This window comes from Pongo pygmaeus, chromosome 21 (genome assembly GCF_028885625.2).
Source record: "Pongo pygmaeus isolate AG05252 chromosome 21, NHGRI_mPonPyg2-v2.0_pri, whole genome shotgun sequence".
Lineage (NCBI taxonomy): Eukaryota > Metazoa > Chordata > Mammalia > Primates > Hominidae > Pongo > Pongo pygmaeus.
Genome location: NC_072394.2, coordinates 46,475,095 through 46,499,285, shown reverse-complemented (window position 1 = coordinate 46,499,285; position 24,191 = coordinate 46,475,095). Strand labels below are relative to the sequence as shown.

Sequence of the window (24,191 nt, the reverse complement as noted above, 5' to 3'; positions counted from 1 at the left end):
TGGTGAGAACAGAGCCACTGCAAGGCAGGGGCCACCATCTGCTTCATTCCCCGATATGTGCAGTAGACAATCAATAAATATTTGGTGACTGAATGAATATTCCTGGCACTGAGCAAAATGCTTTACATAAAAGACCTCATTTAATCCTCAGAATGATCCAATGAAGAAAGTATTCTTTTCCCTGCTAAAACCAAGGAAACGGGTAGAGAGAGGATAAGTAGTTGTCCAAGATCACACAGTTGGGGAGAGATGGGATTTAAGAGTCCCTTGTTGGATTTTTTCTGCTTGGACTCTCCCACTAGCTGCAAGTGCATTCACAGCAGGGACCAATGCTTTTCTGGATCCTACTATATAATCAATAGTCTGCCTTGGGCCTGGTGCATAACAGATGCTTGATAAGTGTGTTAGAGGTTCAGGAGAGGGAGGAATTATCCAGAGAGAGCGGTGGGAATGGCACTGGAGATGTAGGGCAAGGGGGCCTGGTCTCTGATGCGAGTGTGTTAGGAGCAGGCAAGGGGGTGGGCAGTGGATTCCCATGAGGTCACCAGAGCCTGTCTTATTCATTCACTCCTTTATTCAACCAATGTCTAGGAAAGAGCTGCCACGTGCTGGAGTAAAGCTTGCTTCTGGCTTTCAAGGTGCACTTGAGAAGTTGGCAGAGGTTCCCGAGGCAGGGCCTGGGTCTCCTCAGCTCAGTTACCCCTGGGCACCTTGCACGATGCCCTGGAGCCTGCTGGGCTCAGAACCAGCTGCCAAGGAGTGGTAAGCAGAGGCCCTGAGGGGGTGGGGAGGCCTGTTCTCTGCCCACCTCTGCCAGGGTTCCACCACATTGGAGCCCTTGGAGGGCATGAAGGAATAGTTGGGAGACACTGAGGGTTCCCAGGCTCCCCCTGGCTTGGCTTGCAGGACTCTAAGGCCTGGGGCTTACCCCCTCAGCCCCTCCTCATTCGGGACCTTTTCTGGGTAAATGAACTTGGAAGCCAAGGGGAGAGGTCACAAAGTCACCTCTGCCCTCAGACACAGCAGGGCTACCTCCTCCTCCACATGTGCACAGACAAGATCAAAAACACCCACATCTACACCCACCGCAGTGCATACGCTGTGTGAACACAAAGGTATATGATGGATACCATGTGCACAGCGTGGGCAGCACACACACACACCACAAACCGATATTTGTGTGGACCCATGTCATGCAGCACAGCGTTCAACATGGCAGCGTTCAGCTCACTCATGTATCATGTCCATGGGTAACACAAACCAACGCACACACAGCACAAGCGTGAGTGTGCACATGTCAGAGACCCTTTATACAACTGGGCACACAATAACCACAGCATGCACACAAGGAAAGCAGGGTGTGCCCATATGTGTACAAACATTCCATGCGTCTGCAGCCATTTAAATGTAACTCACACAAATGTGAACACGAACATATACCGCATATGCATACAGAGACATACAAAGCAAAGATGCACATGAACTTCAGTTCTATGCATATTTCACAGTTCATCAGTTCCTTGGTCAAAAATCTCTTTTTCATACCACACAGCCTTCCCTATGCTTTAAAATGTGAGGGAAAAAAATGTAGGGAGAAACAACAGCTTAAGAATTTCCATGAACGCCAGGAGAACATCCTCTTACCAGTGACTGGAATAGATTAATTTTCCCCATTTCATATTCTAATTATAATTCCTTTTCCCATTGCCATCTTCAGTCCTCATTACAGCTGGAAGATTGTTCTGCAAAAGCCAGGCCTTCATCTTCTCTTCCCAAGAGTTTTGTCATGGAAATTAGTTTTGGAATCTGAAAGAACCCACATTTTTGCAAATATCGAATGTGTAGGGATAACCCTTTCATGACGGCCACCAGGGACACAGCTTACAGGGGCTTCTAAGGCATCTGTCTCTCCCCTACCTCTCCTTTCCCTGTGTGGTCCCCTCAGGGAAAAGAGCACCTCGGCCCCTATTCCAACAGCCAGCCCCCAACTTAAGCACACCATGCTTCCCCAAAGGATTTTTTAAGGAAACTTAGCAAATAGGCAGCCAAGGTGAAGAGCCCTGATCTTAGACAGTCAGATCCCAGGTCCATCTGTGCCACCTTGGGCAAATTGCTTAACTGCTTTAAGCCTCAGTTTTCTCATTCTTATGACCACAGAGTCACTGATTCATGACAGGTATAAATAAAATATTTGTGGGGTAAACAGATGTGATAAGTGGGTAGATGAATGGATGGAAAGGAGAAAGGAGTAAAGGATGGGATGGATGGATGGGCAGATGGGTGGATGAATGGATGGGTGGATAGATGATTGATAGATGGGTGATGTATAGATGGGTGATCGGCAGATGATGGACGGGTGAATGAATAGATGGGTGAGGGATTGTACACATTAGCACTGTCCAACAGAAATATAATAAAAGTTACAAATGTGACCCACATATGTAATTTTACATTTTCTAGTAGCCACAGTTTTTTTATGGGGTACGTGAGATGTTTCAACACAGGCATGCAATATGTAATAATCACATCATGGAGAATGGGTTTCCATCCCCTCAAGCATTTATTCCTTGTGTTGCAGACAATCCAATTATACTCTTTTCATTATTTTTAAATGTAGTAGCCACAGTTTAAAAATATTAACAGATAAATAAATCATCAAAATTAAGTTTAACTCAATATATTCATAACATGATTTCAACATGTCATCAATATAAAATGATTATTAATGAATGGTTTATTAATGAGATGGATGGATGGACAAATAGATGGGTGGTTGGGATGTATGGATGGGATGGCTGGGATGAGAGGGAGGAGTGGATGAATGGATAGGTGAAAGGGGATGGCTGCGTGAGTGTGAACAGACAAGTGTATGGGAAGAGTATTGGGATGGTGGACAAGATGAACATGGATGGGCGAGATGAGTGTTGGGGATGCATGGATAGATGCCTGGACATGTGGGTTCCTGAGTGGATAAAATGGGTTGAGTGGTTGGATGGAATGGATAGGCGCATAGCAATGTGGGTCTGGTATTTCCTTCTCACTCGATTCACACTTTCTCTGGAAAATGTCATAGCTACTCATGGTTGCAACATCACCAATTCTCAAATCCTCATCTTTAGCCAAATTACCTCCAGATTCCAATATATAGTTTTCTCCCTGGCTATCTCCCCCATTTGCCCATGAGCACCTCAAATTCAACACCTCCGGCACTGAACTCATAACATGTACATGGACTTGCTGTTTCTCCAGCACTCCCCTGTCGTAACAGAAACTGTCACCTTCCACACAGTCCCACAGTCAGTACCCCTGGGGTGACTCTGGTCTCCCTGCCATCTACATCCCTCTGATCCAATCACCTGCAACATCCTTCTGCTCAGCTTTCCTAAGAGTATGCTGAGTGTGAACACAAAGGTATACAATGCATGTGGTATGCACAGCGTGGAGGCACACACAGGCACCACAAACCCATGTTGGTGGGTCCATGTCACACAATCCATCTTACACGTTGGCTATCACTAGCGATCTTTGGGCAATCGCTTCACTCCTCAGATCCAAACCCTGCAGAGACTCCACATCACTTAGCCTATATTATCCAGGACCCTCCAGGACAGCCCCAAGTCTCAGTTCCCGTAGGGTCCTCAGCATAGTGGGAGCCTCCAGTGCCCCAACTTTTTTTTTTTTTTTTTTGAGACAGAGTTTTGCTCTGTCACCCACGCTGGAGTGAAGTGGCATGATCTCGGTTCACTGCAACCTCCACCTCCCAGGTTCAAGTGATTCTCCTGCCTCAGCCTCCTGAGTAGCTGGGATTACAGGCATGCACCACCAAGCCTGGCTAAATTTGTATTTTTAGAGACGGGGTTTCACCATGTTGGCCAGGCTGATCACGAACCCCTGCTCTCAAGTGACCTGCCTGCCTCAGCCTCCCAAAGTGCTGGGATTACAGGCATGAGCCACCACACCCAGCAAGTGGCCCCACTCTTACACATCATCCCACCATGAGCCTGGAACACTCTCCCTTTCTGTATCCACCGAAATCTACCTCTTCCTAGGCCCTTCTTTATTTCTGGCTACAAACTCCAACCTTAACACTGTCTTGCTTGCTTTTATAAACCCATATTCTTGGACCTAACCAAAAGCTTCCATCTAAAATCAGCTTTGGACTTAATTCAACTCCTATGTACAGTGTAACATACTGGGTAACAGCACCTATCTGACGACTGGTTCCACTACTTACGAGCTCAATGACTTTAACATCACTTTGCCTTCCTTTCCTCACCTGTAAAACAACAATTATGACAGCCACATTCCTACCTCATAAGGTTCTTGGTATCTGTTATCAGACATCAGCTATGAGTTAGCATTATTAAGCATTATGTTACAGATATTAACTATTTTTGACAGGTGCTTAATAAATGTTACCTATTATCATTGTTATGATATACTCAACTCCTATCCCCTTATCAGCCCCCATCTCCCTCAGTCTAACAGATGACATTGTCTCCTCTGTCACTGAGGAATTGAAGTCATCAGATATTCCCTCAATTCTCCCAACCTTCCCTATGTTATTTACATCATGCTCATCTCGACTTCCCTTCCTTTAGTCTGAAAAGGTATCTCCCTCCTGTTCAAGGTCAGCCTCTTCACCTTGACCCTTTCCCTCCCATGTCTTCTGCCCATTCACTCCCACTCTTGGTCCTGGGTCTAAGATCTCATTCAAATATGCTGAGGCGAAATGAGACCAGGCAGTGCCTTTGTTGTATCGTGTACCAGGCACCTATCATGTGCTGAGGAATATGCTCCCAGCCACTGGGGAATCTACAAGTGAATTTTGCCACTGCCCCTTGGGAAATCTATGCAAATAGATCATCACAAAGGCACTGAAAAGAGATAAAAGCAAAGGGACTTGGAGGCAACAGTCATTGTTCATTGAACGATCTCTTGTGAGTGCTTACTGTGTGCCAGGCAGTGTGCTAGGTGCCAGGCATGCCAGAATGATGATGACACAGCCCCTGCCTTCAAGGAACCCCCAGTCCTTTGGAGAAGATGACAGCTATGGAGGGAGAATAAAACCTTCCTATTTTCCAAATCTACAAAGGAAAAGATGTTCTTTGACCACAGTCCCAAGCTGCAAACAATGAATCCCCAAACCAGCTTAAAGCTCATCCTCATTGGTCACTGGGAGCTTTACAGCCCCACCTCTGAAAGTCAGTCAATCAATAGTCTTACTCCTAATAGCCACATGTCCACCACAGAGACAGCCAGCCAGTCTCAGAACCTCCTGCTCTGAAAGTCCTCCTATCCCAGGACTCCATGCTTCCCCAAACCCTGAAAAGATCAGCCTCTTGCTTGATTTGGGGAGACTACCTTTGCAAAGTATACCAATGAATTCAGCTTCTTGCTTTCAATATTGAATGATGCCCTCTTCTTTGACACATGTGACAAAGGCCAGGATCAGGTTAGCCAAGGGGAGCAGAAGCAAGGCAGAGGGTCTTTCCAGAGAAGCATCCTGAAAAAGTGACTTGGAGTCTCCATGATGTAGGAAGCACAGGAGGTGACTAGGCAAGGAGCAGGGAATATGACATCCAAGGCTGCTGTGAGCACTGGCCAAAGAGCACCTACGTATACCAGCCCTTGTCCCAGATCTGTGCCCAGACATCTCACTGGAACCCCCTAGAAATCCCAAGGCTTTCATGAGCAGCAGCCGCACTGTCGAGATGAGCAAGGTGAGGCTCAGAGTGGTTGGGAACTTGTCCAAAGCCACCCAGGAAGTCTGAACTTGGCCTTGATCCCAGGTACCAAAGCAGCAGCTGTTCTGTAGAAGCTGTTGCTCCTCCCCTCTGCACAGAGACACAGATCAAAGACCAGGGATGCACAGCCCTCAGCCTAGCCAGTCACAGGCACTGAGCTGCGCCTCACCAAGATCTAAAGAGGAAACAATCAAAGCAGCACACACTGCTGCCGCCTGCCCCACATTGGGCCGTGAGAACGCTCATTCTGCACAGATAAAACACAGCTCTAAAGAGAGAGGCAGCGGCAACCTAGGTCCTGCCGAGAGTGCGGTTTTATGTGGAAGTCTCATGGGGAAATACACATCAGGGCCAGGAAGATGCCGGGGGAGGGGTGCAGGCACAGAGGCCAGCACAGATGGAAGAGGAACAGGAATAGAGCACGGCCTGGGAAGCCTCAGTCTCAGCCTGACCCGGGCCCTGTACACCAACTCCAGGCCCATCACCACCTGGAGAAACATGATGACACAGTGGATACAAACACAGGCCCTGGTCTGGCTGCCAGGGTTCAAATCCTGGGCTTGTTGCTTTCAAGCTGTTGGGTTTTTTTTTTTTTTTTAACTACATTACTGTGTCTCAGTTTTCTCATCTGCAAAATGGGTATGACTATCATTTGGATTAAATAAATATACAGAAAGTGCTTAGAACATTGCCTGCCTGAGAAGGCACTCAATCATTGTTAGCTATTTCTTATTTTATTATTGAATCCTCCTAAGAACCCTGCCAGTTGCTGTAACTACCTCTCTTCTGTAGATGAAGAAACTGAGTGGGGCTTTGTGCAAATCTCTGAGGTCTTAATCATGGAAAAGACTCTTGATGCCTGTGCCCACTGTATGTAATTTGAAATAAAATTTGCAAATTAAAGTCTTTATAAGAAATTCCAACTGCAAGGGCCTATTTTTCCCAACAACGACGACTTTCATGCTTTGTTCCTAAAATATCAGATATTAACCTTTCTTCAAAAATGTTTTTCTCCTGATTGGTACACCTGCTTTGCTGGGCACAACGCACATTCGTATTCTGCCTATGATAAATCCTCCCCATGACAGAGGCCCAGAAAGTTTAGGGGATCTGCCTAAGGTCACACAGCCAAGACCTGCCTGAGCTGAGTCTGAAGTCCAGGCTGCTGACTCCTAAGAGTACACCCTGGCTTCCCACCCCCACTGCCTCCAAGCCACGTGAACCAGAGAAGGTGACCTCATGACTATGGGCCTGGGACCTTAACTATCAGAAGCAAGGACGCCTTGGGTACTGCCTGCCACAGGAGCTGGGAATGTCCCTTGTAAGCAAGCTCAGTGCTGTGGGCCCCTGCAGGACCCTTGTCCCCACCGCCAACAAGAGTTGGCTTGGATGGCGCCATCTATTTCAGTCAATAAAAGACATCGAGGGGTAGTGTAAAAATGGCAGTGGTCACTATAGCACCACAGGTGAGGGCTGCCAGGCACCTGGGCTCCTCTGGGAGGTGGGAATCATTGCCCCTTCCCACCTGGCTCTAACTGTGCTCTTTCTAGACCTCCACCATCTAGAATGGTGGCCGCTTACCACATGTGGCTTCTGAGCACTTGAATCGTGACTAGTCCAAACTGAGATGTGGGCGAGTGTAAAGTCCACACTGAATCTCAAAGACTTCAGAGCAAGAATGATGATGATGACAACAGAAAGGAATGCAAAATACCTTGTCAATATTTGTATATTGATGATGTATTGGAATAACATTAATATTTGGGATATACTGGGTTAACTAAAATATTAAGATTAATGTCACCTGTTTCTTTTCACTTTTTCTGAACATGGCTATTAAAACATTTAAAATCATGTGTGTGGCCTGCATTGTATTTCTACTGGATGGTGCTGGTCTAGACGCTGCCCTAGTCATTATCTGCTCCTGACCCAGAACCCCAGAGACAGAAGAGTTGACATCAGCAGTAGCCGAATCCATTTCTCTGTGATAGATATGGGAGAAATGGGGTTTGCAGAGGGAGAGTGACATGTTGAGGGCAAGAGTCTGGTAACAAGGCATTCATTCATCCAACAAATGTTAACTGAGGCCTTACTATGTATGCTCTCTGGGTACTGGGAAACAGCAGAGAACAAAGTAGAGGGCCACATCCCAGTCTAGGGCTCTGCCCTGAAGCCAGTTTGCAGGCTGGGGGTGAACATGGTGATGACACAGGAATCTCACCCCAGCCATGGGATCCTGGGATCCTGGGCAGCTGAACTCAGCACCAGTCCCTCAGCCCCTCACAGTTGGCTGGATCACAGGTCTCATAGGCTGCAGGCAGGAACTCCAGCTCCAACCTAGGGCAGATCTGCCCCCAGGACCACCAGTGAGTCCCATCCCAGTACACTCACCAGCTGCAGCTGCCCAGAGGGCCTGGCCTGATGGGCAGGGCAGCCCCCTAACATAGATAGCATGGAGGCCTGCAGGCCTGTATTTCTTCCTTCCCTGGTACTGCCACTGGTAGCTCACACACCGTCTGCATTACTGCAGATTTATGGCAAAAATTATCCTCTCTCTCAGCTCCATTTAAAGCCATTTGGAGCTCTCTCCCATCCCCGATTGTAAATCTAATTGCACATTCCAAACAGACAAGCGCTCATTAAGCTTTAATTATGCACATGTTGTTTTCAACAAACATTTTCATTTGGCGCTGTGAGGGGGAATGGTTCAAAGAGGGCTGCAGACGCTGCCTGGGGCTAGAGGGAGCTGGGCTGGGAAGTGGGTCAAAGTGTAATGAGATGAGGCCATCCAAGGGGCAGGGCCAGGACCTCATCTGATTGGGCTCACGACTTTGAGGCCTTTCCCTGGGCTTCTGCTGTGGGGGATGCCAATGTACATGCTCTCGGCTGGTCTCACCCACCGGCACTCCCCAAGTCCCCAGAGTCTCAACGAAACCAGGCCCATGGACCTCTCCAGTGACAGGAGGGAAGGTAGGGACCCACAGTCTGGCTCAGAAGGATAAAACCCCCAACCAAGAGCCATTTTCATCAGAGCCTGTGGGCTCATCCCTGCTCCCACCCACCCGCCACAGTGCAGCTGGAGGCCTCTTCTTCAGCACCATCTTCCCTTCCCTCATTCGTTCACTCATTTATTCCACAACCACGTGTCTGAGCATCAGCTGGCTCAGGCAGTGCAGGGTCAGTTGGGACCATGATGGGTGAGGCCTCTGCGTGGCTCTCCCCAAGTCACTCTCCATCAAGTCCCATCCCCTCCACTGGGGAAAAGTTTTAATTCTTGGCCACAGCATTCACTTGAGCATCTGCCACCTGCCAGCCCGGCGGTCCAGACTGCCTCCCACCCACCACAGGCCCATCCCCTCTTCTGCCTTTCCAAGCTCCCTGCCCAGATCACACTCTCCCGCATGCCTCGTCCAGGCCTCTGCAGCAGCTGTGCCTCCACCTGAAACTCCCTGCTTTCTCTCTTCCACACTGTTCATGCCCATTCAACTCCCATGCTGTCCCCCTTCCAGAAGCCATTGCTGATACCTACTCCCGGGCTGGGCTGGCCACCCCTCTGCCATGGGGGCACCCCGTAAAACATGTATTGGACCCTAGCGCCATATCACAACAGCCGCATGCCTGGTTCCTAAGACCAGCCTGCTCACTATATCCTGAGACACCATCACCTTCAAAGATGGAAAAGAAATGCACCACTCACTGTGTGTCCTTGAAAAAGGCCTCCCCCTTTCTAGGCCTCAGTTTCCTCATTTGTACCTGGAAGGGTTGAATGGGTGATGCCCTCTGAGCCCCTGGGCCATTCCATCAGTCTTAAGTTTTATGGTCTGCCCAGGAGCTAGGCCACATTCTTCCCAGCAGGAGCCATGGAGGTGACCAAGGCATGCTGACAGTGCCCAAAAGGTGCACACACAGTGGGTGGGAGACAGGAGCACCCAAGGCCACTCCTCAAAAAGCTTCCAAAAATACAAGCAAGTGAAATCAGCATATGCTTTAAAATGGAAATCAGATTCCATTCAGCGTCTGGATAGCTACCTGTTGTTTCAGGTACCCAACAGACTCTGAGTGTGAAATCTGCAGACAAGAAATGTATTGGGAAGTGCTATAGGGAAGTGGGGGAGCAGGACAGGCCAGAGGGACAAGCCAAACTGTGATGTAGTCACAACGGAGGCCTCCGCCTGTCCCAAGGGGAGCTCTGGAACTGGGATGGCCCAGCAGAGGTGTCCCAGTTTGAGGCAGGGAGCTAAGCATTGTGTAATCCCACATGGGATGGCCATCGGATCCAGGATGCCCGGGGTGCGAGTGTTGATGACCTTGGCCAAGGCTTCCTCTTTCCACCAAAGGCACCGTGGAGCTGCCCAGAGAGAGGCTCAGCTGATAGGGGCAGCAGCCAACACTCTAAGCAGCTGATAGAATGTGTGCCTGGATCTGAGGAGGGACTAGGGCGACACACAGCAGCATCCACTAATGGCTACGATCGTTTACTCATTAGAACGAATGCGTGCAATGTTTATATCACACTAATGACAAGCCAGGCACTCTTAATTGAATGACAAACATCCATTCCTGTAATCCTCACGACAACCTCACGAGGTAAGTTACTGAGGCTCCCATTTTACAGAAAAGGAGACTGAGGTCGAGGGAGGTTATGTAGCTTGGGAGGTTATGTAGGGGTAGAATGAGGATTCAAACCCAGGAAGTTCAACTCCAGAGCCTACACTCTAATGAGAAGGCTGTACTGCTGCCAGGTCTTGCCCCGTTACCTCCCATAACACGGAGCTGGCCAGCTCCTGGCTCTCCCTAGAGGCTGGGATGCGGTCAGCGGTCTAGAGCCTCAGGTTGCCCTGCGCTGCCAATATTTGTATTTGACAATTATCTATCATCCAAGCGGTTGGGAACAAGTCCCAAAACTGATTCTTGCCAAAGACAATTAACTAAAAGCCGCATGAGCGTATGTCGGGTGGCACTGTGGTGTGGGGGGAACGAGTGTGACTGAGACAATGAGCAGATGATGTGGAAGATATTTTCTCCCCAGCACTACTAAACAAGCCCTCAATCATGCCACAAAGGGCTCGTGTTGTCGGAAGGGAAATATGTCAACGACAGCGTTCGATCTTGGAGTGGTTCAAAAAGAAGAAGAAAAGAAATCTTTGAAATTGTAATTTGACCTAGAAAGGTTTTTCTAGGTCATCTGAACTTGGCACTTGTGCCTCTAACCCCAAACCTAACACAGACAAAGTGCCAGGTTCACTTCCTTCTGTCAGTACCAGATAACACAGGAAATGGTATTTGTAAACACTGCTGATATATTTTTAAGCGCTGTCTCAATGTCGGCCTTTGGACTGGGAGCTGAGAGAACACTGGTGCAGCACAGCTCTGGAAGCAGGCAGATCTAGGTTCAAGTCCAGGCTCTGCACTAAGCTGCTGTGTGGCAGTGGGCAGGGATCTTACTCCTCTCGTCCTCAGATTCCTCCCCTGGAGAACAGGAATGGAACAGGCAGGGTTTTGCATGCTACCTAGCAGTGTGCAGAGAAAGGCCAGCTCCCCACTTTCACCCCAGTTGCCTTCCCAAGCAGAGAGCCACCCCTCTGTTCTTGACTATTGAATCCTTCTGACCCAGATCTGGGCTGTCTCCTGGAGACCCAGGAGGGCAGTGGGGGGCTCTGTCCTAAGAGGCCTTTTCTCTCCCAGAAAACAGAAAACTGCACTCCAAGGCACAGCATGTGCCAATGAGTTATTCTAATTCATCTTCACTATGGACCCACTAAGATAAATAATGAGGCCTCAGGGCTGGGAGGGCTTTAACCCTCTGGCTTCTGCAAATCCCACTGGGGAAACCAAGGCCAGGGCTGATGGATGGCCCACCGTTATTGGCAAGAGCATGTCCAGGGTTACAACCGCCAAATTGTTGGGTCCCCTAAGCCTGCACCTCCAGAAGAAGCCAGATTTAGCCCAGTTACTGTCAGAAGCCCAAGGGCACGGTGAACATTCCTGTCTTCCCCAAGCCCTGACCTCAGCACCTACAATGTACCTGGCCACATGCCAGGTGCAGAGGGGCACTAGGGACCTAGAACCAATTCCCCGGGAAGCTCAGGTCCATAGGGAAAATGGGTATCTGCATAATGACACCCGGAGGGGGGTGATAAAGCACTAAGGTGGAGATAGGCCAGGTGAGAGCCGTTGGTACGTACCTGTGAGGTAGTGGGTCCAGAGTGAGCAAAGGCTAGGCAGCCAGGTGGGGGGAAAACCAGTATGTGTGCTGGGGAAGGGGAAGAAGGGGTGTCTAGAAGTCACTGAGGTGGGCTACAGTACAGAATGTGAGAGAGAAAATCAACATCCACTAAAGAAAACAGGTGCATGTTTAAAGCAATATTCTTAAAGAAAGAGTAATGGAAGGATGCCCAGTCTGGCCAGAGAGGGAAACATTCCGTGAAGCCACAATTAAAGCAGTGTGGCAGTAACAGAAAACAAGAACCCTAAATCAATGGAACAGAAGGAAAAGTACAATGTTGGACCCAACCAGGTATGGAAACGTATCAAGATTAAGGAGGGCATTTCAGAGGGAAGACCATGTAAAGACACAAGGGGAAGGTGTCCACCTCCAAGCCTAGGAGAGAGGCTGATATGATTTAGCTCTATGTCCCCACCCAAGTCTCATGTCGAGTTGTAATCCCCAATTTTGGAGGAGGGACGTGGTGAGGTAATTGGATCTTGGGGGCGGATATCCCCCTTGCTGTTCTCGTGATAGTGAGTTCTCATGAGATCTGGTTGTTTGAAAGTGTGTAACGCTTCCCCACTTGCTCTGTCTCTCCTGCTGGCCATGTGAAGTGTACCTGCTTCCCTTTCACCTTCTGCCATGGTGGTAAGTTTTCTGAGACCTCTCCAGAAGCAGAAGCTTGTACAGCTCACAGAACCGTGAGTCAACTAAACCTCTTCATAAATTACCCAGTCTCAGGTATGTCTTCATAGAAGTGTAAGAACAAACTAATACAGAGGCCTCAGATGGAACCAACCCTGCCAACACCTTGATCTCATACTTCTGACCTCTAGCCCTGTGAGAAAATAAATATTTGTTGTTTAAGCCAAAAAAAAAAGAGGGCATTTACTTTATGCCAGGTAACATGTGATGTGCTTTACACATGATCTTCTGCTCAATCTTGACAACAGTACTAGGAGGCAGATATCATCCAGTTTTACAGAGGAAAAAATAAGCCCAATTTAAGCAACGTGCTCATAGCTCACACAGAAAGTGGCAAAGCCAAAATCTTAATTCTGCTAAAGCTCACGCTTATAACAGCTACTGTATTTTGTCTCCCCTTTTGCAAACAAAGAGACAAGGACTAATTATTTAATAAACAGAATGGGGACAAGAGGGTTATCCTGTCCCTACTTAGGAACACTGAACTAGATACCCACTGCAAGACACCCATCAAAATGCACTCCAAACGGATTAAAGAGTTAAACATAAAAAGTCGTGTTACAGGGAAACAATCAGAAAACAGAACAGAATGTTTATCAGATCTGTGGAGGCAGGATAACTTCTTCAGCCCTCGAAGCAATCACAGAGGAAGAGAGATTGACAGATTCAAATATATATGCATTAATATCTTCTGTGGAAGAAAACATAATAAAATCAAAATGAAAAGGACATCAGACTAAGAAAATATCAGCACCAACTATAAGACAGTTAATATATACAAGGTAGAAATGGCTCAGTCAAATTAAACAGAAAGCAAGATGCCAACAGACAAAAAGACATGGGATTCAAACAAAAGTCACACATGAGGCCATATCTTAAGAAACAAATATGGAAGGGAAAAAAGGGACACCCGATTCAATGGCAAGTGGGGAAATGCACATAAAATAAACTTACTGCAATGCAACTGTGATATTTCATACCACTGCTGACATGGGAAACGGGTTCCAGCTTAATGGAAGGCAATATGGTGGCCACTCTTAGGCAGACACAGCTAGCCAGAGGCAGGGGATACGGGTTCCAGCTTAATGGAAGGCAATATGGTGGCCATTCTTAGGCAGACACAGCTAGCCAGAGGCAGGGGATGAGGACTCGAGAGCTTAAAACAGTCTTGCTTAAAACAGCCTTTTACTCTGAGTGCTGGGGATGGTAAAGTGATATACAGAAAACCCAGTCTTTTTTTTTTTTTTTTTTTTTTTAAGACAGAACCTTACTCTCACCCAGGCTGGAGTGGAGTGGCATGATCTCAGCTCACTGCAACCTCGACCTCCCAGGTTCAAGTGATTCTCCTGCCTCAGCCTCCCGAGTAGCTGGAATTACAGGCATGAGCCACCATGTCTGGCTAATTTTTGTATTTTTAGTAGAGACAGGGTTTCATCATGTTGGCCAGGCTGGTCTCGAACTCCTGACCTCAGGTGATCCACCCACCTCAGCCTCCCAAAGTGCTAGGATTGATTACAGGCCTGAGCCACTGCACCTGGTGGACACACGGTCCTTGTCCTGGAGCCCGTGGTCTAGGGAAGGGGACAGGACCAGGAATCAGAATATGGGTGGGTGGTAAGTAGATGGGAAGCCAGGTTCGTGGGGCCTAGACAAGGGTCTTGTAAAAAGGCTTCATGGAAGAGGTGGCTTCTAAGCAGATCTACCTGCAGCATGCACAGAACTAGCCAGGCGAGGGCAGAGGCCAGTGGGAACAGCATTCTCCAATGCCTGGGAGCTGGAGGGAAGGGCCCATTCACGGAGTAGAAAGGCGGTGCAAGATAAGACAGAAAGGCAAGCAGGGCCTTATCACAAGGGAGCTTCAAGGGCCACACTGGGGAGGTGAGACTGAAACCCAGAACGTGAGCTGCACTTCAGAAACTGGCCTCTGGCTTCTGGGTAGAGAATGTGTTGCACATGCTAAGATGGGGAAACGGGAGTCTGAGCAGGGCTTGGGCAGGGAAGAAACACTGGCTAACACAATAATAAGTAAAACAGCGTGGCAGTGATTCAAAAATAGAAATTTATACTGATGGCTAGAATGAGAAGCAGGTTTGGAGCCAGAATAAAACCATGACAGCCCTAGCATGTTATGCAGAATACGGCCTTGAGAGTCTCACAGATGAGTGAAAAGTGCCAAGGGCAAGGGATCACCCAGGAGTCAGAAAGGGGGTGACTCATGCAATTTGCAAACCCTAATTTCCTCTCCTTGGTCACACACTTCCTTCTGATTTCTTTCTTCTGATGATTCATTAAAAAAAAAAATTCTCCTTTTAAATTCACATCAGAAATGTCTGAGTACCTCGGCTCACCCTGCCCTAAGCTTTAACCCCTGCCCCTGAACCAGCAAAACCCAACATAACCCCAGGTGGCTAAGAAGACACTGGCTGCCAAGAAACCAGAAGCCAGCCAAGGGGAAACAAGGGGTTTCAGGCTCTGCGATGGCTGCCTGAGGCCCCCATGGGCCCTCCTGTGCCCCAGGAGGGTTTTCAGCAGCGACTCACATGCACAGATCCACAGCTCTCAGCCAGAACTCGTGCAGTTTCAGAATTTGTTTGAATTTCAGAAAAGTAATGAAGTGCAAATTCTGCAAATTATGCCATAGCTTCAGTGGAGCCTCAGGCAACACCTGCAATGGAACACATTCATATTTCTGCAGTGGAACATATGAATATTCACACAAGTGGGGTGAGTAAAGATTACAAAGAGCCTCGCGTCAGCTCAGGTCAGATTTTGGGGGCCAAACGAGTTTGCAGCATATTGACAAAACAACTTCTGGTTGCAGGGCTTTTTGGATTGCAGATAAGGCAGTTTCAAGCTGAATCAAGCACCAGGACTCATGTGCTAGAAGGCTGTCCCTCTGTATGCCCATTTTTACATAGGAAGAAACTGAGGCTTGGAAAGTTAAAGGAAACTGTGCAAGGTCTCATAGCTATTAAGTGGCTGAGCTGGGATCCAAACCCAGGTCTGATGTCTCTCCCCACACCCTCGTGGATCCTCCCAGAGGCTGAAATGGCAGGCAGAGAGTTTAATGTGACAGGGAATGTAGACAGCACAGGGAGTGGGTCAAGGCCAGGTGCAATAGGAATGGACTGCCCAGGTGCCCAGAGAAACCACTGGCGCTCCTCCTCAGCTGGCCCCTGCCTGGTGTCTGTCCTCCGAGGCAGGTCCAGGAGCCTCCAGCCACCCTCAAAGGTCCAGAGCTCCCTGCGTCCTCTGCACACAGGACCCATCCTTCATCTTTCCGCAGAGGTTCGTTCGCTGAGAGCCCCCTTCATACCAGGTCCTGGGGGCTGGGACACAACGAGAAGCAAGGTAGACACAGTCCCAGCCCCTGCAGGCCTCAGAGTCCACTGCAGGAGGCAGGCAACAAACAAGCAAACACACAAAGGTGGTCACACATTGCATTGTGCTAAGCGCTGTGCAGCAAACACAGGAAGTGTGGAGACAGGGTCTCTCTGTAGAGGCAGCAATTAAACTGAGGGAGCCCGGAAGGGAGAGAAGGAGGCTGTCAGGCAACAAGTAGTGGGTGGGAGCATTTAAGGCAGAGGGAGCAGCAATGCAAAGTCCCTGAGGTCCACAAGTAGAAGCTCTCGCATGCAGAGTGAATAACGCGCAGGACACAGTAGGCAGAGGGGCGAGGCAAGGACGTGATTTGGGGTCCTAGGACCACCATAAGGCACGCGGATTTCATCCCAAATGGGAAGCCCTTGGAGAGTTCTTGCAGGGGAGTAACGTGCTTTAATTTATAGTTTAAAAGATGACTCAGCTAGCCATGTGGAGGATGGATTCCATGAGGTTCCATTCCTTGAGTCTCAGCTTTCTCCTCTATAAAATGGATGCATGAGAAATCCTGTGAAAAGCATAGCTCAGGAGTGTCTGGCATAGAGTTGACTTCCAGAAGATGGGAGGACAAAGACAGTCTTCTAACCTAGTCACAAACCAGGAGAACCCAGTCATCAGTCATCCATAGTCGCTCCCCTGCTCAAAATCCTACTAGGCTCTCCTCTCTGTCCTCAAAACAAAGATCCACCTCTTTCTCTTGGTCCCAAGGTCCTGCTTGGCCTGGTCCCTGCTGATTTCCCCAGCCCCATCCTTCACCCTCCCGCCAACTGAGCCACTCCTAGGGCATGCCAGGGCCCTTTCCCTAGAGACAAGTCCTTTACACTGACCTTGCCACCAGCCTGCCCTGCATTCCTACAGACATGGACACACACCAACCCCGATCAGCCCAAGCAATGAGAGGCTCAAAGAGTGGCTGAGAGTGTGCGTATACATGTTGGAGCATGGGGGTTGGGAGTGGAAGGACTATGTTAAGAGACACCTCTGCCTGTGCATGAACATGATGACAGACAGGTGCAAGGGGTGCCACAAGAGACAGGAGGAACGGGTCAGTTCTGTCTGAGCAGACAGAGGAGGCTTCTATGCAGTGGGTCTCAAATGATTTTCTGACTGAAGGTGATATATTAGTTTCCTAGGGCTGCTGTCACAAATCACCATAAACAGGTGGCTTAAAACAACACAAATTATTCTCTTACAGTTCTGGAAAGCCAGAAGTCTAAAATCAGCCTCACTGGGCTAAAACCAAGGTGTCATCAGGGCTGGTTGGTCTGGAGGCTCTAGGAGAAAATCCATTTCCTTGCCTTTCCCTGTGTCTAGTGGCTGCTTCTGTTCCTTAGCTTGCGGTCCCTTCCTCCATCTTCATAGCACGTCACCCCAGTCTCTGCTTCCATCCTCACATCACCTTCTCCTGATTCTGCAACCCCTCCTCACTTATAAGGACCATTGTGATCCTATAGGGCCCACCCAGACAACCCATGATACTCTCCCCATCCCAAGACCCTTAATCACATCTGCAGAGCCCCTTTTGCCATTTAAAGTAACATACACAGGTTTCAAAGATTAGGACCTAGCTATACTTAGGGGTCATTATTCAACCACCCACAGTGAGTCCCGTAAGTACTGACTAACTGTGTCTCAGTCTGCCTATATGTCTGGAGAGGACAGAGAGGGAAGTACCTGCTGTGGTAGACTTTACTACTGCTCTCAAATATCTGGCTCTCCTCTCCTTCCTGGCACATAGGACACTACACCTCAGGCTCCCCTTACCATTTATTGGAGCCATGTGTCTAGTTTAGGCCAATGGGTTATGAGCAGAAACAATGTGGGTCTCCTCTGGGTGGAAGTATAGAAAAGCAAACTTGAGATCTGCAGGCTCTCTCTAGAGGACCAGCAAGGTTCCATTGGGTCAAGACTTGACCGACCTACAGCCCTGAGTGATCTGTGGAGCAGAGCCCAACCCCTACTTCTCTGCTGATGTCATGGAACACGTAGTAAGAACAAAAATAAACCTTCCTTATGATTAGCAACTGAGATTCAGGGAGTTGTTACAGCAGCATAACCCTGACATGCTCAGTTAAGTTTAAGCCGGGGTAGTGGCTCACACCTGTAATCCCAGAGCTTTGGGGGGCCGGGGCGAGAAGATAGCTGAGACTAGGAGTTTGACACCAGCCTGAGCAACATAGCAAGGCCCCATCTCCTAGAAAAAAAAATTATTTTTCTGCCGGGCGCGGTGGCTCATGCCTGTAATTCCAGCACTTTGGGAGGCCGAGGCGGGCGGAGGAGATCGAGACCATCCTGGCTAACATGGTGAAATCCCGTCCCTACTAAAAATTTAAAAAAAATCAGCCGGGTGTGGTGGCACACACCTGTAGTCCCAGCTACTCGGGAGGGCGAGACAGGAGAATCACTTGAACCCAGGAGGTGGTGGAGGTTGCAGTGAGCCAAGATCGCACCACTGTACTCCAGCTTGGGTGACAGAGCGAGACTCGGTCTCAAAAAAAAATTATTTTTAATTAGCCAGGCATGGTGGTATGCACCTGTAGTGCTAATCAGGAGGCTAAGATGGGAGGACTGCTTGAACCCAGGAGTTTGATGCTACCGTGAGCTATTATCATGCCACTGCACTAGAGCCTGGGTGACAGAGCAAGACCCTTTCTCTAAAAAAAAAAAAAAAAAAAAAAACCATAATAATAAGTTTAATAGCAATGATCATTTGCTGATCATCTACCATGAGTCAGGCACTTTACCTATATTGCATGTAACCCTCGTAATCACCACCCAAGCAAGGTCAGAATTCGCTACTTTTGTTTTGTTTTGAGATGGAGTTTCACTCTTGCTACCCAGGCTGGATTGCAATGGCATGATCTCAGCTCACTGCAACCTCCGCCTCCTGGGTTCAAATGATTCTCCTGCCTCAGCCTCCCGAGTAGCTGGGATTACAGGTGTGTGCCACCATACCCGGCTAATTTTTTTGTATTTTTAGTAGAGACGGGGTGTCACCATGTTAGCCAGGCTGGTCTTGAACTCCTGTACTCACGTAATCCACATGCCTCGGCCTCCCAAAGTGCTGGGATTACAAGCATGAGCCACCGCACCGGCCTATCTACTCTATTTTAAAGGTAGAAAACTCGAATACAGAGAGGTAGACGTGAAGGCTGTCTACCTAGGACATGGTGCAGCTGGGATTCAAACCCACAACAATGTGGTTCCAAAGCCAAACTCTTAACTACTGCAAGGGTCCTCCTGAAAGGGACCATAGGCTTCCAGACCCTTCTCTGGCCCCAGACAGCTATCGCCCTGAAGGTCAGCAGGGGCTTCTGGCCAATGCAGGTCAATCCTGGGGCCAGAATCCTCAATGACTATGTGAGCCCATCCCTGGGGCCTGGAGCCCAGAAACAAACCCCCCTCACCCCAAAATCTAGCCTGAACCTCTTCTGATTGCTGGGCTGGTTCTTATTCACGTACTCATGCATCCATGCACCGAAAGAATATTTGCTGTGCATCTACTTTGTGCCAGGCACTATTCTGGGCTCCTGGGAGACAGCAGTGAACAAAGACCCCTGGAGCTTACGCTCTTGCATTGGAGACAGAAAACAATACACACAGTCAACAAGTGACTTACATGGTATATGGAAAGAAGAAAGAGTTGAGCAGGTGAGGGGTATTGGGAATGTCGAGATAGAGGGTATGCAAGTTTCAACAGAGCAGTCAAGGTGGGCCTCATTGAGGAAGTGATAGTGGAGCCAAGACTGGAAGGAGGTGAGGGAGTGAGCCAAGTAGATGTGTTGGGGAGAGCATTCCAGGGCCCGACAGCCTGTGTACAGGCCCTAAGATGGGAGCTGCCGGCAGGTGTGACTTTGGTCAGCAAAGAGACCAGCAAAGACGGGCAGAGCAAGCAGTGGGGAGGGGTAGGGGAGGCCAGAGAGGCAACTGGGGATGGAGTGTGCCCCACAGATGGCACTGAGATTACCCCTCCCCAGAGAGAGGAAGCCAGCACTTTTTCCACCGGCCTTATCTGATGCTGTGGTTGGGGAGCCAGCGAGGGCAGGCGTGAGGGCTGCATAGCTCGGCACATCCGAGGAACCTCAGCAGGGCCTCAGAGCAGCTGACATCCGCTTGGCCTGCGGCTTCTTCCTGTGGCTTCTGCATCTCAGGTTGCCCCGATGGCTGCTATTTTTTCTCCTGTTTGGGGCTCTGTGGTGGGCTCGTCTATGCATTGTTGAGTTTGCTCTGCTCAGAGCAAATGTGAGGGGTTAAACATTCCAAGTGTCTTTGGGAACACTTACTATCCAGCAAGTGGGAAAGAAGAGGATGTTTGTTATACATGTCGTCTCGTCAATCCTCGTGACCCTCCAAGCTCACAGAGGCTAGGTGGCTTGTCCAAGGTCACAGCCAAATCAAACCAGTTTGAGGATCCTATTCCAGTCTGTCTAGGTCTGAAGGCCCTTAATTTGCAGGGAGGTCTTTGCTCTACTGCCTAAATTAACATTTCTGTGCTGTCTGGCCTTGCAGCACGTGTGAGAATAAAGGTGCATCATCGTGGGTGATGTCCTCCCAGAGCATCACAGCACTGATGGGGAGGACAATGACAGAAGTGGGCACAGGGAAGGGGACCCTGGCTCAGGTAGTTGTGGCTAGACAGTGGAGGCAATCAGAGAAGGCTTCTGGAAAGCCGTGGACGTCGTGACCACACCTGCAAGAATAAACAGGAGTCCAAGGGGTAAAAGAAACATTCTGGACAATGGGGTCTGAAAGTAAAATTAAGAGGCACAATAGCTTGGTCAGTGGGGAAGGGGATTTAGGAGGGAGCAGGACAGTGATTCTGCAGGAGGCAGAAGCTAGCTTGTGGACTGCAAAAAGTGAGATCAGACAGGTGCCCAGCTCCCCCAGGTGGGTATATTAAAGGTATCAGAACAGATCCAGCTGATTACAAAAGACACCCAACCACAGGCTTTAAGCAGGGAGGGATGTATGCATCAGGTGGTTCTCAGAGACCCCACTGGCTGCTGCGAGAAGAAAAGACAAGGGGGAAGGGTGGAGGCAGGGAGGCCTGGGAGGAGAGGCTCCTGCAGTCAACCCGGTGACAGGTAATAGCGAAGCGGGGAGAAGTCATTGCACTCTGAAGGTACAGCCAGCAGCAAGTGCAGGTGGATTAGATGCAAGGAGTAAGGCAGAGAAAAGGGTCAAAGATGATCCCACATTTGTGGCCTAAGCCAAGGGGTGGACAGTCATATATACAAAGTAGAAGGGGCATTTTGAGGTGAGGGAGGGTGTGAATCAGGAAAAGAGCCATTGAGAGTAACTGTCTCCTTCTAGATGAGCCCTTGGGGTGAGGACATGCAAATCAAAGCTGCCTTTCTACACCAATCCCCACATGACTAGGGGGCTGCTGCTCCCACGGCCTCAATTGCTCTTCACAGCAAGGAAGACCCAGGGAGGTTAAGTGAGCTGCCTCAAGCCTCACAATTAGAAGTCAAGAGAGCAAAGGCTGAAAATCCAGGTCCACCCAATTCCTACTCCAGGCTCATCTCAACACCCAACAGCAGGAGTTTCCTAAGGCCCTCCCTGGAAAATGGCTCCCCAGGCCCAGGAGAAGCTGGAGAATTCACTCCCCATCTCCCCATCTATATTTTATGCCTCTCTTTGCAACTGTCCAGATGTGTGAACATCTGCCAGGCCCCCTGGCTAGACGGAGATGGCAGCCCTGGGCCTCCCAGTGGGTGGCACAGAGGCTGCCCCAGCAGGCCCCCAGCTGCCTCCACGGGAAACCTCGCCTCCCTGCCCCTGCTCCCAATTTCATTAATTACCGGTTTGTTCATACACAAGGCAGCAGGGGAGAGTCATCAGCGATGCCGCCGGCCGAGGAAAGGAAATTAATTTCAAACATGAAGCTCATCCTGCTCTGGAGGCTCCCACATACCCGATTTCCAACACAGTGGAAGAGCAGGGGTTGAAGCCGTCAGCCTGGATTCTTCTTCTGAGGGAATCAAAGGTCCAAAGGGGATGAAGAACTGACCCAAGATCACACAGCAATTACTAATGGCAGGAAAAGCCCTGCAACTCAGGCCTCCCACTTCTGCACACCTTCATTCTTCCCACAAATATTCAGCAGGTGCCTGCCGTGTTTGGGCCCCTGCGTGCCAGCAGACACCCTGGTTTCAGGCAAAGGCTCTCCAGGGCCTCTTCCCTCCCCAGGAGAACACGTTATTTACTGAGCACCAACAATGTGCTTTATATATTTTATCCCACTTAGTCCTCCTAACAATCTGTCATTTTATAGGCAAGGAAACTCTGGCTCAGAGAGGTTGCTGTGCTGAGGTCACACAGCAACCTAGGAACACAGCCATGACTTAAGGTCTTAAACCTGGTTCAGCTTCTGTTCTCCAGGCAGGGAGCATGTGTGAGGGTACAATTCTCAGCCACTCTCTCCCTTCCAAGACTCCTTTCCTTCCAGCACCTTCCTTCCCAGCCAGGGGCTCTCAGCAAACAGGTCATCAGGTAGCAATCTGAACGCTGGCTTACTGGCTGGCTGTTTTCCCAGGGCCCCACCAACACAGTGCTGATAAGTGGTATTCAGTAAGTTGTTCAGGAAGTGTTAACACCAAAAGGATCGGTTGGTTCTCTTTCAAAATGGCCAGTCAGTCCTTGCCATGGACTCGTCTCCCAGTCAAGAACCCATGGAAGTGACCAGAAACACAAAGAATTCCTATTAGCCAGGGCTGTAAAACAGACCGTGGTCCTCCCTTCAAGCTCCCCAAACAGATTCCAGAGCCTCTGACTCTTAAGCACAAGAAGAGAGCTCCCTGGATCATACATGCAGATGCACACAAACACATGCCCTTGTGAGCCACGCCCTCCTCATGAGTTGAGCCGACATCCTAGGTCATTTGTTCATTCATTCATGCCTCATTAATGAGGTCCTTCCACACACCAGGCAAAGTGTTACACAGTGTATGTGTGCACACGTGCATGTGTGCATACATATACACATGAACACACGTAAATGCTTATACACACACACCATCATGACAACACAAGAAAGTAGGCATCAGTGTCCCCATTTCATGGATGAAAAGACAGAAAGCTCAAGGAACTTGCCCTACGTCACAGATTGTATTTGTGGCCGAGCTGAGATTTGTAAGCAGTGCCTAACCCAGACCCCAGTACACAGTAGGTGCTCAATAGCTACATTCTGTATCCAGCTGGCTCCTCAGGCTTCCCTTGCAGACCTGGGCCCACTGCCTTCTGCAGGCTTTCAGACCCAGAGTGAAGAAGGTGGAAACCATCCCAGGAGGCACAGAAGCTGGTGTTTCCTGGTCTCTCCCAGTTCACCCAGGATGTTCCAAATGACGGAAAGCGGACCTGAGCGGGAGGCTTCTGTTGCTGGGACACACATGCACGAAGCCGGATTTCAACAATGGCTGTGATAAATCAGAGCACCAGAAGAGGTCGGGCCTCCTGGTCTGCTGGGTGCAGCGCCATCAACAGCAACAAGCCCCGCCCCCAACCCAGTCAACTCCCATCACCAAGATAGCCTCCCAGGCACAGCTGGGATGGCCATTCACGTTAGGTTTCTGCATTTGAAATCTCTGCCACCTATTAAGGGCATGTGCGTCCCCTTAAGTCCCCTTAGTTCCTTTCTCATTTGTTGCTGTCCTTTCTTCCATGAAAATATGGTGCGTAGAGATCCCAACTGCTTATTTTTCAATGTCCTTACTTCACACAAGGAAAAGGTGGCATTCACCAAATTTGGCAAGAAATTTTTATTGATTCCCCGAACTCCAAAATCCAGTGGAAGAGGCAGCTCAGGTATTCCTGGTGACGTCCTCAGCCACTTTTCACCCCTCTTGCCTTCTTGGAAGGCCCTTGTCACTCTTTAGCCCAGGTATCTTCTGGGCTCCTCCCAAGCCATGGGCCATCCCCATCAGTGCTCCCACTGTTTCCAGTCTGAATCAGCCAGACCCCCCAACCCACACCTGGCCAGGCCTACTGCAGGGTGTGCTGAATGAATGAATGAACGAATGAATGAATGATCCTGAGCAGCCTGGGCACCAAGGCCACAGCCTGACCCTGCTTTCCAGAGGCCAGCCCCAACCGCCTCCAGAATTCCTCTCCAAGAAGGAGCTGCCAACTGCAGGCCTCCTGGCCCCTCT

At 49.3% G+C, this 24,191-nt stretch overlaps 1 protein-coding gene across 5 annotated transcripts in view; it reads right to left on the bottom strand.

Moving 5' to 3' along the window:
* TOX2 (TOX high mobility group box family member 2) overlaps positions 1–24,191 on the bottom strand; it is a 155,246-nt gene that overhangs the window by 99,451 nt on the left and 31,604 nt on the right. The window lies entirely within an intron of this gene.